General features: G+C 40.0%; 2 long non-coding RNA genes across 5 annotated transcripts; one reads left to right on the top strand and one right to left on the bottom strand.

The window, feature by feature from the left end:
- Positions 1-1,425: 1,425 nt before the first annotated feature.
- LOC144455985 (uncharacterized) lies at positions 1,426-6,276 on the bottom strand. Its single transcript, XR_013484887.1, has 2 exons — positions 5,538-6,276; positions 1,426-3,004 (listed from the first exon to the last, which is right to left on the bottom strand). It is a non-coding gene; the product is annotated as an uncharacterized LOC144455985 (long non-coding RNA).
- On the top strand, positions 3,001-13,892 carry LOC110212369 (uncharacterized). 4 transcript variants are annotated; one of them, XR_002325647.2, is made up of 4 exons: positions 3,001-3,578; positions 10,799-10,972; positions 12,182-12,328; positions 13,071-13,892. It is a non-coding gene; the product is annotated as an uncharacterized LOC110212369 (long non-coding RNA). The 4 variants fall into 4 exon arrangements; XR_002325646.2 differs by lacking the exon at positions 10,799-10,972 and having other exon boundaries at positions 3,001-3,746; XR_013484886.1 differs by having other exon boundaries at positions 10,799-12,328.
- Positions 13,893-14,876: the final 984 nt, after the last annotated feature.

Here is a 14,876-nt window from a genome sequence, read left to right on the forward strand (position 1 = left end):
GAAAAGTTGGGAAAAGAAATTAGAACAATGCAAGAAAATCATGAAATGAAAATTAACAGCTTGGTAAAAGAACAAAACCTCTCTAAAGAAAAGAACTCCTTAAAAAATGGAATTAACCAAATGGCAAAAGTGGTACAAAACTTCCCTGATGACAATAACTCCTAAAAAGCAGAATTAGCTCAATGGAAAAAGAGGCACAAACTCTCTCTGAAGAAAATAAATCTTTAAAATTAGAGTTGGTCGAGTAGAAGCTAATGACTCCATGAGACACAGAGAAGAAGAGCACCTTGAGCTTTAGTCTTCATTTCTTGCCCTCCCTCCATCCAGCGAAAGTCCTTGCTAGCTGTGGAGGTCTGGAAGATTTTCTGTCTTCCCATCAGCATCTCATCAGAGGCCTTAGACCAGTTGGCAGCAATATCTGAAACAGGAGCCAAGGACAGACTGGATACAGATTCATAGTCCCCTGAGGAATTCAGCAAAGAAGGAGTTGCACTCGTAAGAATAACTTTTTGAGTTCTTCACAAAGAGTAGAAAGAGACTTCCAGCAATCAAGAGCTGTGTTATCCCTTTGACTCATATACCTTCCAAGTCTGAGCTCAGTTTCAGGCCTAGTGGTCCATCTCTGGCCCCATAATATTGATTCTCAACATTCCCCCCAAAATATTGCTCTGAAGGCCCCAATTAAAAACCTCCCTTTGCTTCTGGAAATCCATTTAGAATCCTTCAAAACAAAAGTTTTAACCATACTAGCTTACAGCAATGCTACCTGTCAAGTGACTACTACCACCTGAGCCAAGCAGAATTTTTAAAGAAATTGTTTGAAAGGGCTTATCAGACCTAAAGTTTGGAGAACTTTGCTTTGAAGTCTTTGAAAGGCAAAAGATATTTGGGACTAATTCTGCTTAAGGCAGGAATTTTCTTTATTTTCCTTAGCTCACATTCAGGTGAATGGTCCTAATTGTTTTTAATAGATCACAAGATCGTATAATTTAGAGTGGGAAGGGATCTTACGGGATGTTCTAGACTCACCTCCTCATTTTAGAGTTGAGAGATTTGAGGCCCAAAGAGCTTAACTGATTTGCTGAGGGTCACAAAAGTAGTAAGTAGCAGAAGCTAGAATTTGAATCTAGCCTTTCTGACTCTCAATGGCTTTTTTCTTTTCTCCTTTTTAAAAAAGGTTATGAATTTAACAATCATCAACAAACAAAAGTGTTTCAACATAGAAAGTAAAAAAAGGGGTATGTTAATGAAATTGTGAACTTCTGCTATATATATTTAAAAGTACACACAGAATTTCACAATATAGTGTTGTGCACTGCTAGCTCAGCTCACCACAAGAGCAAGGATCCTATACTAACTGTGAAGGGATAAGGCCAGCTTAACCTTCTATCTCTCGAATGCGCATTGATGAGGCGGGAGACAAGATGGAAGCAACTCCTTTTAATTTAAACAAAGCATTCACTTCAGTAGTAAAGTAACAGGAACTTCTTCTCAAGTCACGATGACACAGAGCTCATGCTGTGCTAAGGACAGCGCATGCACATCCTGTGCACTTGTCTGACTCCAATCACAGATAAACTGCTAATGACCATACAGTAACTTAGGGAGTTAAAGATTGTTGAAGATCCATAGAATGGAGCACCGAACCAGGAGACCTTTGCTCATAGATCAGCACCTGAGAGGGGCCTCCCCCCATCAGTGAGACCTCATGAACAGCCTGTGGCCCTCTACGTCCTTACAGATCCCCAACAATCTAGTAACAAATTTGCAATGCTGTTCCCATCTCACCTTTTTTGTTTTCATTTGTATGTTTTAAAATGTTTTATTGATGGTCTTTTAGTTTTTTTTGTCGGCATCTCTGTCACTACTGACTAGATAATCCTTCCTTCCCTTCCCAAGTATTGCCTTGTAAGAAACAAGTGTATTCAAGCACAATCAATACATTGGATGTACCCATTGATAATTCCAGTTGCTTGCGTAGACAAGACCTATTTGTCCATTCCTAAATAGCAGCTACATTATGCATGGATAGAGTGCCAGGCTTGGATGCAGGAAGACTCATCTTTGTGAGTTCACACCTGGCCTCGCATACTTATTACCTGTGGGACCCTGGCCAAGTCACTTATCCTTGTTTGCCTCAGTTTTCTCATCTGTAAAATGAGCTAGAGAAGGAAATGGAATCCACTCCAGCGTTTTTGCCAAGCAAATCCCAAACGAGGTCATGAAGAGTCAGAAATGATAAGTACGGCTGTGTGAATGGTAGGTTTTGAGATATTGGGCATAAGACGCACGTTACTAATGGACAGCATTTCAGTTAGATTTGGTTTTACTGTGAAGCTGAAAAAACATCAAAGGGCCTCCCAGGAAGTGAGCATCCGGGAATTTTCCAGTCTGGGAAAGAGGGACACAGAATTGTGATCAATATCTATAAGGATATAAGATTGACAGTGATCACCAGGAATAGATGATGAGAGATTTCCTGGGAATTCTGCCTATTAGGCTAGTGTTGATTCATAGCGGCTAACCACGGTACAGTAAAAAGAGCAATGCATTTGAAGTCAGAGGTCTTGAGTTCAAATTCAGACTTTGTCATTTGCTATCTGTGTGACCTTGCAAGTCATTTAACTTCTCTGGGCCATCAATATAATGAGGGCTAGATGACCTCTAAAGTCATTTTCTAGATCCATAATCCTGTATTTTAGAACATTGGTTCATTCAAGACGGTTCAAACTTCGCATGCTATTAGTAATGGACAAGAGTTTCTTATATGATTCCTTTCCTACCCTCACCCCCATCAAAAAAATCTAACTTTAAAAAAAAGTGCTGAGACACGTAGTTTTTGGGTGATGTTAAATTGAGGTTTTGACCGAAACTAAACCGGGTGTACTTGAAAAGCTAAGAGGCTTATCGGGCAGATGACAGTGCTCTCAGGATTTCCCCAGATGAGACCACGGAGAGTACAGACAGGAAGCCAGAGTATCGAGCGCCTGACCAGAGCTTCCTCCTGTGTGGAAAAAAAAAAAAGACAACCAAACTAGAATGAGACCGTAAGAACTCTTCGGGAGTATGCAAGCCCCCAAAATGGCATACCTCCTATAGCTGGCAAGAAGAGGGCCTGCCCGAACCCCCATTTCCTCTGTAAAACTCAGATGACTAAATCTGGTCTCGCATGAAAGGAATCGCATTGAAACATAATCTCTTATTCAGGTTCAGCTTCTTCCCCAGCACTGACCTGAGGAGGGAATTGAGAAGGGACTTTCCAGAGACTTTAGCGTGCAGGGTGTGGAAAGGGAATAAAAGCATATGCAAATGGGGTTTTTAGTCTCTTCCTTTCTAATCATAGACGGTGCAGGAGAGCATGAGTGTTCCTCCTGAAGGCAGGCAGTAAATGCTCCCCCTGACACTGCTTGTCATCTGTCTTCTCTCTGACAGCAAGGCCTAGCGTGAAGGAGTGACCTATGAAAAATAAAACCATGCAAAGGGGTTGACTGAAGAGGAGGAAGGAAACATGAGGAGGAAGGGAAAAAAAAGCATGGGATTGGAAAAGATAAAGTAAAATGAATTTTTAGGATGCCACCGTGAGTAAGAGCTGGGGAAAAAAATGATTCTAAGCTGATTTATTATGTACTTATCTTCTGTCTGAAAGGCTGTATGCTTTTATGTAGTGGGGTTTTGTAGAGAAAATGGCACATGAAAGATACGTTCAAGATATTTAAGCTTATTGAATGATGTTATAGTTAAAGCAGGTGAGACTTTTGTCATGATCTATAAATATAAAAATGTCAGTGGGTTGGAAATTTTTTCAGTGCTTTAGTTAAGATGTGGCTTCTTATCTGTAATGAAAATGTTTTTAACCTTTTATTTCTGTTGGCAAAAATGCATCTTGAGAAACAAATATAGTGATAAAGTAATTTACTTTGGATTGTAGAGTTATAGTGTCTGTTCATTTAGTCTGTGATAGACTTATCTCTGATAGAACTGGGCTAAAAGCATATTTGTACGAGTTGGACAATCAAAATATTGTTATGTTTGGCTTTCAGGTGAGGATTCAATTATGGAAAAAGTCATTTTTGGCTTATTGCTCTTTTTCTCTTGTTTTAGTGTTTGAACTTATGTTTTTTGATATGGAGGGCATGCTTATTTTTTTTCCCACGAGGAAGAATTCTGCTTCTATTCTGAATCTTTTTTTGTGTGTCAACCTGGTAATCAACCAAGCCTTTCTCCTACTGCTGTTAAGTGGGCTTACCTAATTTTCTCACCTCTAAGGATATTTTTGCTTCATGGCCATCAGGTCATTTAATTCCCCTGTTTACCGCAGGGGTCTATGAGTCTGAAGACCCTTAGCACATCAGGGTAGTTATTTAAGAATAAGTCCTTTCCCGTATCGGGATATTTCTCGTCATTTATGACTATAGTACTGTGCTGAGGCCGTATGAATATGGTTAAGCATGAATTTAGGGATAAAATCAACTTTCCATCATTTAGCTGTTTTGAGTAGAATGCTCATTTTCTCAAACATTACTTTTTGTTCCCATATGATAACCTCATAAAGGGCCAAAATTTAAAATGCATAAATATTAATATTTTTAAAAGAAGGAGCATAATAGTCTAACACACAGCTGGGAATGTAACTGGAAAGATGGCAACAATTGGCTTGGCTAGGTCCTGTCTTTCTTTTTTTTTTCCATCTCAAAAAAAAGATTTCTCTTTTCTCTGGGACTCAGTGTTCTAGCACATGATTTTTACATCAATCTCTCTTGCTTTGGATGCCTAATGGAGACCTTTGAGACAGAATTCCTGCCAATATGCTGTCCTTCTGACTGGTTGGGGTCTAGATAGATCTTGAAATGAAATTCCTAAAAGTTTGTTTTGGAGTGATTTGAACTTAGGAAACTGTGGTGGTCTCTTTCTAAGTTCATCATGTGTGATCTGGCCAATGTTCCTAATTTTAGTCCTCGCCTTTGGATCTTGGATACAAGATAGATCCCTACCACCTGTAAGATGTCCTGAGAAAAAAGACCAGGAAAGTGAGAAAGGGTGACAATTTTAGCAGGGGTAAGATTTCTGATATAATATTTCAATTTCAGCTAAGATTATATTTCAATTCAATTCAACAAGGCAGCTCAGTGGACAGAGTTCTGGATCCAGAGTCTGGAAGTCCTGAGTTCAAATGTGACCGCAGACTTTATTAGCTGTGTGATCCTTGGCAAATCACTTAATCTCTGTCTATATTAGTTTCTTCAACTGTAAAATGGGAAAAATTATATTTCCTACCCCCCCCATAGTTGTTGTGAGGGTAAAATGAGATAATATTTTAATGGTGCTTTGCAAATCTTAAAACCCAATACTATTACTAAATGTCTAACGTGTGTCAGGCACTGTGCTAGGTGCTGAGGACACAAACAAAACTTAAATAGTTTTTACCTTCCAACAGATTGCATTTGATTAATAATAACAACAACAATAACAATGACATTTACATAGTATCTTTTTAGGTTATAGGGTCATTTAGAACTGGAAAGTATTGTAGAACTCACCTAGTGAATCCATCACCCTCTTTTTCTTTCTTTCTTTTTTGGTGAGGCAATTGGGGTTAAGTGACTGACACCCTCTTTTTCTAGTTGAGGACTCCGAAGGGTAGAGAGAATAGGTTGTTTGCTCAAGTTCACACAAGTAGGAAATGACAGAGACAGAATTTGAATTCGGCTGTCTTGCCTCCAAATCCAGGGCTCTTTGCATGGACCATATCGCCTCAATCAAAACTATTTAATTTATATGATCCTTTTGATCTTTACTGCAAACTTTTGAAGTCACATTAAAAAAACTATCCCAGTTTCACAGATGAAGACATTGGGCCTCATAGGATAAGTGATGTGCATAATCAAATAGCTAATAATTACTGCAGGCAGGAAATGAGCCCAGGGTTCTTCTGATTCTGTTTCACTACTCTTTATTTGCCCTCTTTCCTGTTTTTTTTTTCTTACTTCAAGGTACTTGCCTTTCTGGTCCATGAAGTTTGTTTATTCAGGATGTAACTCTTTAGGGACATGCCTTGTTGTAAAGGAAATTTTAGGTCCTGCTCAGAAATTCCCTTTCTTGGGTTGTTAGTATTGGAGACTCAGGCAGAAGGAGCTTTTGTTTTATTTTTCAGTCGTTCAGTCATGTTTGACTCTTTGTGATGCCTGCCATAGACCGTAGCATGTCAGGCCCTTCTATTCTTCACTGTCTCTTGAAGCCTGTCCATGTTCAAGAGCAGTGGATTGCAAAAGAGTTAAATTCCTGAATTTGAGTGGTAAAGTTAAGATGGAAACATAAACCACTTTTAAAATGTTGTTTCCAGGCAATAGGAAAATGCTAACTTTTCCTTGGTTCTCTGTGATTTTGACTTTATCCCTGGCATGGAGAAAATACCAGTTGCTTGACGTCCTAGCCCTTTTAACTGCAAAGAACCATCTAAGTGGGTGAACGTTTTTTTTTTCCCAAGTAAATATCACCTAGGCCTTGTCAGAGACATTTTGTGTAGTGTGTGTGTGTGTGTGTGTGTGTGTGTGTGTGTGTTTGCAGTTTTCAGTTAGGGATGGGGAGGCTATGACTTAAAAATATCCAAAAGTCCCAGTGCCATTTAAAAACTCAAATGGGTGTGAATGAAATGCCTTCCATTCTTAACAGAGTTGTTTAACCCTTCATCAGCAATAAGAAAAGGAAATCTAAGCTGCCTAGTAAGCTATCCCAATGGGTGTCAACAGCCTTGTCCTTCAATCTCACCATCCCTAGAATTTTCTTTGGAAGGAAAGGGATAAAAACTTTACTATTTCCTCACAGTCTGAATCCATGACCTCTTTTCCACTGTTGCTGTTTTTCAGTTGTTTCAGTCACATCCCGTTTGGGGTTTTCTTGGTAAAGATATTGGAGTGCTTTGCCATTTCCTTCTCTGGCTTATTTTATAGATGAGGAGACTGAGACAAACAGGGTTGGTTAAGTGACTTGCTAGAGTCACAGAGCCAGTAAGCGTCTGAGGCTGGATTTGAACCTTAGGTCATCCTGACTCCAGGTCTGGCGCTCCATCCGCTACACCACCTAGCTGCTCCTTTCTACCCACCACCCCCAAATCTGACAACTTCACTTTAATTTTTAATTGTAGTCATGTCCTAAGGATCTCTTCAGTCAATTCTGTGAAACTCTGGGGTGGTGGCACGCACCTGTAATCCCTGCTACTGGGGATGCTGATGCTGGTTCAATCTGTGTTTGGGAAGCTCCATCTACCAATGTGCTGGGAAGTTCTGATCTGTAAAAGGGCTAAAGCTGATCAGGTGTCTACACTAAGGGGAGATGGAGTACCAGTGTGGCTAATGAACTGCCCTAGGTGGGAAAAGTCAAAGTTTCTGTTCGATCAGCTGAGTGACTAGGCCATCAGGCTGCTGCACTTCCAGTCTGGGTTAGATAGGGAGATAGGTAAATCCAGCTGCATGAAGAAATAAACAAACTCTATGCAAGAGTCATGCATAGATTCATGGCTCTTAATTCTGGAAGGAATCTCAAGAAATCATCTCTAGATTTCCAACTTTAACAAGTATAATATTTTTAAAAAGTTTGGACCTATGATTTCAACTGTGTTTAGGAAAATTCTTCTACTAATGTAGATCAGCAACTCATTCATAATATATAGTCTTTTAAAAATAAATTAATTTATTTTTGGTTTTCAACATTCACTTTTATAAGATTTTGAGTTCTAAATTTTTCCTCCTCCCTCCCCTCCCCCCCCCCAAGATGGCGTGCAACCTGATATAGGTTATACATGTACAATCATAGTAAACATATTTCCATATTAGTCACATTGTGAAAGAAGAATCAGAACAAAAGGAAAAAAAATGAAAAAGAAAAAAAAACAAAACAAAATGCTCTGATCTGCATTTGGACTCCATAATTCTTTCTCTGGATGTGGATAGCATTTTCCATCATGAATCTTTTGGAATTGCCTTAAGACATTGCATTGTTGAGAAGAGCTAAGTCTATCAAAGTTGGTCATCTCACAATGTTGCTGTTACTGTGTACAATGTGTTCCTGGTTCTGCTGACTTCATTTAACATCAGTTCATGTAAGTCTTTCCAGGTTTTTCTGAAGTCTGCCTGCTCATCATTTCTTATGGAACAATAGTATGCCATTCCATTCATGTATCACAATTTGTTCAGCCATTCCTCAATGGATGGGCATCCTCTTAATTTCCAATTCTTTGCCACCACAGAAAGAGCTGCTATAAATATTTTTGTACGTGTAGGTCCTTTTCCTTTTTTTATGATCTCTTTGGGATACAGACCTGGTAGTCCTCTTGCTGGATCAAAGGGGATGCACAGTTTTATAGCCCTTTGGGCATAGTTCCAACTTGTCCGGAATGGTTGGATCACATAATCTATAGTCTTAAAGAGTTGTGTGGGGACATTGATTCCTTAAATGACTTGGCCATGGTCACCTAGCTAGTATGTTTCAGGGAAAGGCTTTGAACCTAGGTCTTCCTGATTCCATGGCTAGCCCTCTATCCGCTATGCCACACAGAATTACACATACTATATGTCAAATTGTAGCATGATTATTTTCGTATTTCAAATGAGACAACTCAGATCAAGAGACGTCAAGTGATTTACTCAGAGTTCTAAACCCTAGTAATAGAGTCTTGTCTCCTAGGGCCATATTCATTCTTTCCCAAGTTCATTTTTTCAGGCTACATGTAATACATGAGTTATTTTTAGTCTCCATGTTTTATTCCACTTTTGCCATTCTACCACAGACTGGGAATCTATCCCAATCTCCCTCCTTCCCATCATCTATTCTCCCCACTGTGGGGAAAAATATATTTAAATCATAACAACACATACAAGTTATATCCTATTGTTGGTGGGATGGAACCATATTTTATTTCTAGGGCCCCATTGCTGCTGATGAATCAGCTCCTATGATAGGCTCATTTGGGTGGCTTGTGGATTTTATCTGCAGTTACAGAAGAGCCATTCCAGTTAGTTAACAAGCACTTAAATGACAATCCAGCTCTGTGGCACCATAGAAAGACTCAGAAATGATCTCCTAAGGAAGGGAGTAATGACAGCAACACGAAGAAACCAAGCAGATAGAAATCTGGGGTGACTGGGAGAAAGCTGAGAATTTACATGACTCATTAACTCAATGGCTCCGGGAACACTGGGTTCATTTACCATTAAAACACACCATCATCTTGCGATTCAGAAGGTGATGGATGGAAGCACTGTCTGCTGGTATTTAATGTTGCGTAGTTGCCATATCAAAAGATTTCCCTTTCGTAATAGCAACTTATCCCAATCACTGTGCCTGCTACCATGATTGGCTCTTAAGTGCCTGGTCCTATAGGAATAGTTATTTCTAGTGTGTAGGAAGATGTAAGATGTAAGTCACTAAATGACCTCCAGTGGCAGACAAAGAATCAATTAAAATGGAGATGGGGGCTTTCTCATCCCTTTGGGAAGGGATATACTTCCTTTGGGGAAAACCAAAGGGCAGTGGTTAGTGTCTTGCATTTAATAGTGAAGAGATATTATCATGATGAATGTATCATATTTATTTTTGGTGATGGTGATTATATCTACTACTGAGTTCGGGAAACTACTCAATGATAGCACCAGGGAACAAGCAAAGTAGCACCCTGGCTTTGGAATCAGAAGTCCTGGGTCCAACCTCCCATTTCTGATACTTAGTACTTACGTGAACTTGGGAAAGTCCCTTAACTTCTCGGGACTGCCTTTGCTGTAAAATAAGGGAGTTGGACAGGGTGATCTCTAAAGTTCCTTCTAATTCTAAATCTGTGACTCATTTATCCCAAGTGATGGTCATGGAGACAAGAACATGTCATCTATTACTATTGAAATGGGCATAACTGGATGGCTGTGGGAGGCTGTTTACTAACTCTTTTGGTCTGACTTGGCTACATCATGCCTGGTTATTTCATACTTGACCAGGTCATATAACTTGTTGTAGAGGACTTTTCCTGCCTTTTGGTTAGGCTAATTGTGTCTAGATATCTTTTTTTTTTGGAGGGGGGCAGATTTTACCTATTGGTTCGCTGGCAATTAACTTTGCACTAGAGAAAGTGGGAGATAAAAGATGGACCATTTCTGCTTAATCAATTAATCAGCCTAATCAAACATTAGGCTCTTGGGAGTCTCAGGGTCCTTACCCTTTCTTTCTCACTACAATTATCCCTTCCACATCTCAACTTTCCCCATCGAGGTTTCAATATATCTTGGGTTGGCATAAGAAATTACGTAAATGGAAATTTTTTGGGAGTTTTGTAGAAGCCATAGACAACACACAAAAGCCAGCAAATGATACAGAAAAAGTTTAGAAACTCAGAAGTGGATAAAATATGCCTATGACCAAATAATTAACCCAAATTTTACAATACGGTACTGTAAACACTCCATAAAAGAAAATGGAAAAAAATTCAGACTTGTTCTTTGGAATGAAGGGAGGGCCAAAACATTTTATGTGGATTTTCCAGATCACAGGGGCACCTTAACTCCTGAGATGTGAAAGGGATAACTGTGCTCATTTTTCTCTATTCTTGGCTTTCAGTGGATGGGCGTAGGCAGGATAAGATGAAAGTGAGGAGAGAGAAATGATCTTTTGCATATTTATATGTAGTGGAGGAACTTTTTGAGAAAATAAGCCCCAGGAAATTAATGAAAATCTTTTCCTAACTGATGATTATCTACTGTCTCATCTTTCTTCTTCACCTCTATTTTTAAAAATCAGACCTGTGATTCTATTGGTTCAGGGAACTCCAGTGAGGAAACTCCCTCTTCCAATGCAGACTGCAACCACTCTGCAGTTAATGGTATTACTGAGCGTTGCCTAGGACACTGAAAAGCTGAGTAACTTGCTTAGGAGCACACAGTCAGCACGTGTAAGAAGTAGGACCTGAACCTGGCTGGGTCTTCTTGATTCCAAGGTCAGTTCTATCCACTGTATCATACTGCCTAAATTTCCTGAAACAGTAGTTTACACACATTGCCTCGACTTCCACATCACCCATTTTCTCCTCAATCCCTCAATCTTCCATCCTTCTTGTTGTCATTCAGTCGTGTCTGACTCTTCATGACCCCATGGACCATACTGTCTATGGGGTTTTCTTGGCAAAGATACTGGAGTGGTTTGCTATTTCCTTCTCTGTCCTTCACCACTCGACTAAAACAATTCTCCCAGGTTACTAAGGACCTACTTGCCAAATCCTATTGCTCCCCCACCCTCAGCTTCATCCTTTTGAATTTTTTTGAGCATTTGAGACTTGACCAGAGGTGTCCACAGAGGCAGTGTGGCATGATGGAGAGTGAGCTGGATGTGGAATTAGGATAAATCTAGGCTTGAATCCTATTTCATGTATTTGTGGGCATATGACCTTTAGCCATTTTGATCCTATTTCCTCATCTACCTACATTACTTCCATTATAGGGTTATTGTGAGAATCAGATGAGAAAATACATGCACAATTGTTTTAAACCTGAAGTCACTATGTAAATATTAGACTGTATAGTTATTGGTCATCCCCTCCTTCTGGATACTTATCTGTCCCTTGGATTCGGAGATATCACACTCATCTCCTTCTCTGCTTCACTCACCATTCCTTCTCTGTTTTCTTGGCCCATTCCTCGGTCCCTTCCCTGCATAATAGTTCCTAAATGGTCCCTACACTTAAGATTCTGTCCTCAGCCCACCACTGCGCCTTTATCACTCCTAAGCAGAGTTTCTCTATTGACCTCATTCTTAAGCTCTACTCCTCAACTTTTGGGTTTCTATTCTATTGACCACCACATCAATGGAGACTAGTCACACCCAAGTATAGATACTTCTTTCTGTATCTCTGGTGTGTGTTTAAGCTAACCATGAGAATGATATGGTAAATTTAAACTTATTGGTTCAATGTTGGATTTAATTGTGGGAAGGGCAAATGGATTCTTAAATAATACTGACTTAAAAAAAATCTGGACACAATCCTGGTTGGATGCCAGGCATTCCAGATTCACTCTTCCTCCACTCTCTATTGACTATTCCAGAGGATGGATTAAGTGAATGGAGGGGAGAAAGTATGAGAAAAGGAGTGGTTGATACTTTTTTTTTAAATGACTTGCTTTTTTTCCCCCAATGGACTTCCTTATGGCAGGAGGACGTGGTGAGCATCACCAAGATCCTTGGGAGAGAGTGTGCTGAAATCACTCAATGAGCATTTATTAAGACATCAAATGAAATCTCATCTTGCACTGTGGGTATGGGGAAAGCAGCCCATATTACCCATATCTAGAATTGAATGGTAAGTAGACCCTGGTGTAATAACAGTGGTAGATGTTGGTTTAAGGGATATGGTTTAAAGGCCCTCTCACTTAGTGTTGTCTTGCTTCTGAGGAGTTCTGGAAGGACCAGAAAATTAAAGTGGTACAGTGGAAAGAATGGCAGTCCCTGTCCTCAAGAAGCTTCCATTCTATTGTGGGGAAACAACACACACACAGAAAATTAAATACAAAATATATGCACAATGAACATAAGGTAACAAGGGGAGGGCACTAGCAAATAAGAAAAATCATGATAGGTTACCTATAGGAAGATGTCTTTGAGCTGAGCTTTGAAAGAACCAGGGATTCTCTGGATGGGAGGTGAGGAGGGAGGGCATTGCAGGCATGGAGGTCATTGTGCAAAAGCATAGATATGGGAGATGAATTGTCATGGATGGGGTAGAACAGACAGGCCAGTGTGGCTGGAACACAGAAGCTGGGGAAGGAAAGCACATGATGTGATGTAAGCCTGTATAGGTTGTAGGGAGCCAGATTCCTAATCTGTAAAATGAGAGAGTTAGACAAAGTGATCTCTAGTGGTCCTTATAAACCTAAAATGCCATAATTCTAGACTCTCACTCTTAAAGCCACCTCCAAACCCCCTGAGCCCCCATGAACACTTCTGACTCCTGGCTTTTGGGAAGAACCAGAGTCTTGAAAAGCTCAGCATCTGAAGGTAGCTGTTCTTGGGTTCACTTGAGATTTCCTTATTGTATCTTACAGCAAGCACATGGGAAAAGCAGCAGACTTTGTTTGAGGCAAGAAGATGGGAGATACTCTAGAGAACCTGTATCTTCAGCTTTGAGAACTGAATTCCATGGGTCGTCTTTGTATCAGACCTATGAAACTCAGTTCTTCAGCTGGGATATCTCTGCCGTCACAGACAAAGGGTGAAATATGAAAGCCTGGAACATGATTCTTTGGGATCTTAGCAGATCAGAAGCAAGGAGACAGACTCTACAGGAACATGCAATGGAGGACATTTTCTAATGGAAAGAATCATGAACTAGGAGTCCAGAGTCCTGGTCCTGTATTTGGCTACATCACAAACTGGCAGCATGACCTCAGGCATGGCATTTAAATGGTTTGTATTTTAATTTTCTCACCTGTGAAATGAAAACAGACCTTCACTTAAGTGTCACTCTAATGCCTTATTGGAGTATGGAGATAATTCTAGGTTCTCAAAAGCAATACCAGCGGAGGACAAATTGCGGGAAATTCTATGACTTGGAAAGGCTTGAGTTTGAACCCAATGACAGACTGTACGGGTTGACTGAAGACCAGGCTAATTAAGTGTGTAGTTTTCTCACCAGAATGTTGACAACCAAGTAATGACTTTTTTTGCCCAGCACAACTCATTCTATCTACTGAAGTATGGGGGAGTGGTGGAGAGATAACAATCTGTATTGGTAAAGGGAGTGTCCTCAATGATGATATCATAGATCTTCTGAAATATCGAAGTGTCACACCAGAGTATTATGGAGAACAGATAAGATAATGCAGATGAAAGTTCTTTGAAATGAATAAAGTATTATACAAAAGCAATATTATGTTTTATCTGAAGTCGTAAGATCATACATTAAGAGCTGGCAAGATCAGAGAGTGCAACCCTTCATTTTGCAGATAAGGAATCTGAGGCCCAGAGAGAGAGATCAACCTTGACCAAGGTCAAGGAACTAATAATAATAGCTACCATTCATGTAGCATTTACTATGTGCCAGGCACTGTGCTAGGTGCTTTACAATTATTATCTCATTTGAGCCTTGCAACAATCCTGGGAGGGAGTTATTATTATTATCATCCCCATTTTACAGATGAGGAGACTAAGGCAAACAGAGGTTAAATGACTTTCCCAGGGTCACACAGCTCGTAAGTGTCTAAGACTGAATTTGAAATCAGGCTTTTTTGAGTACTAGTAAATATTAGAGGTAAAATTCGAAATCAGGTTTTCTTGACTTTTAGTCCATCACTTTATACACTTTATCACACTGCCTCTAATGTTATTAAACAATGTGGGTTTATGCCCACTTAATGGCAATTAAGTGATGATGGCAGGGAGAAGAAGCCTATACTTTTGTTGTTAATCTGATCTACGTTAAGGTGCTTGGAATAATATCGCCTCAAGTCACGCTGACACCTTAGCCACTTCCTCCCTTCGCTCATTGAAGCTGTTTCTGCATGTTCGCCCCATGAGTCATTCCAGAACCATAGCTTTGAATTGAAGCAGTCAGCTGTGACCTGCCTCTGCAGTGGGGAGATGAGCAGAGACTCTTAAGTATGAACTATTTTGATTTGGAGCCAGGGAGAAGAGCTGTGGATTCTGACCAAGATCTGCAAATTTTACGAGAAAGAGAGTGGTTCAGCAGAACCGACCAACACATTTCTCTTGACTGACAGTGTACCCAATCTTCCTTGTCCAGCGGCCTTCACTTCTGTAAAGAGAGGAAGAAAGGGGGCAGAGCCAAGATGGCGGAGTAAAAGCAGGGACTTGCTTGAACGTTCCCCCAAACCCCTCCAAATACCTGTCAA

This window comes from Phascolarctos cinereus, unplaced genomic scaffold (genome assembly GCF_003287225.1).
Source record: "Phascolarctos cinereus isolate Bilbo 61053 unplaced genomic scaffold, phaCin_HiC Scaffold_2;HRSCAF=192, whole genome shotgun sequence".
Lineage (NCBI taxonomy): Eukaryota > Metazoa > Chordata > Mammalia > Diprotodontia > Phascolarctidae > Phascolarctos > Phascolarctos cinereus.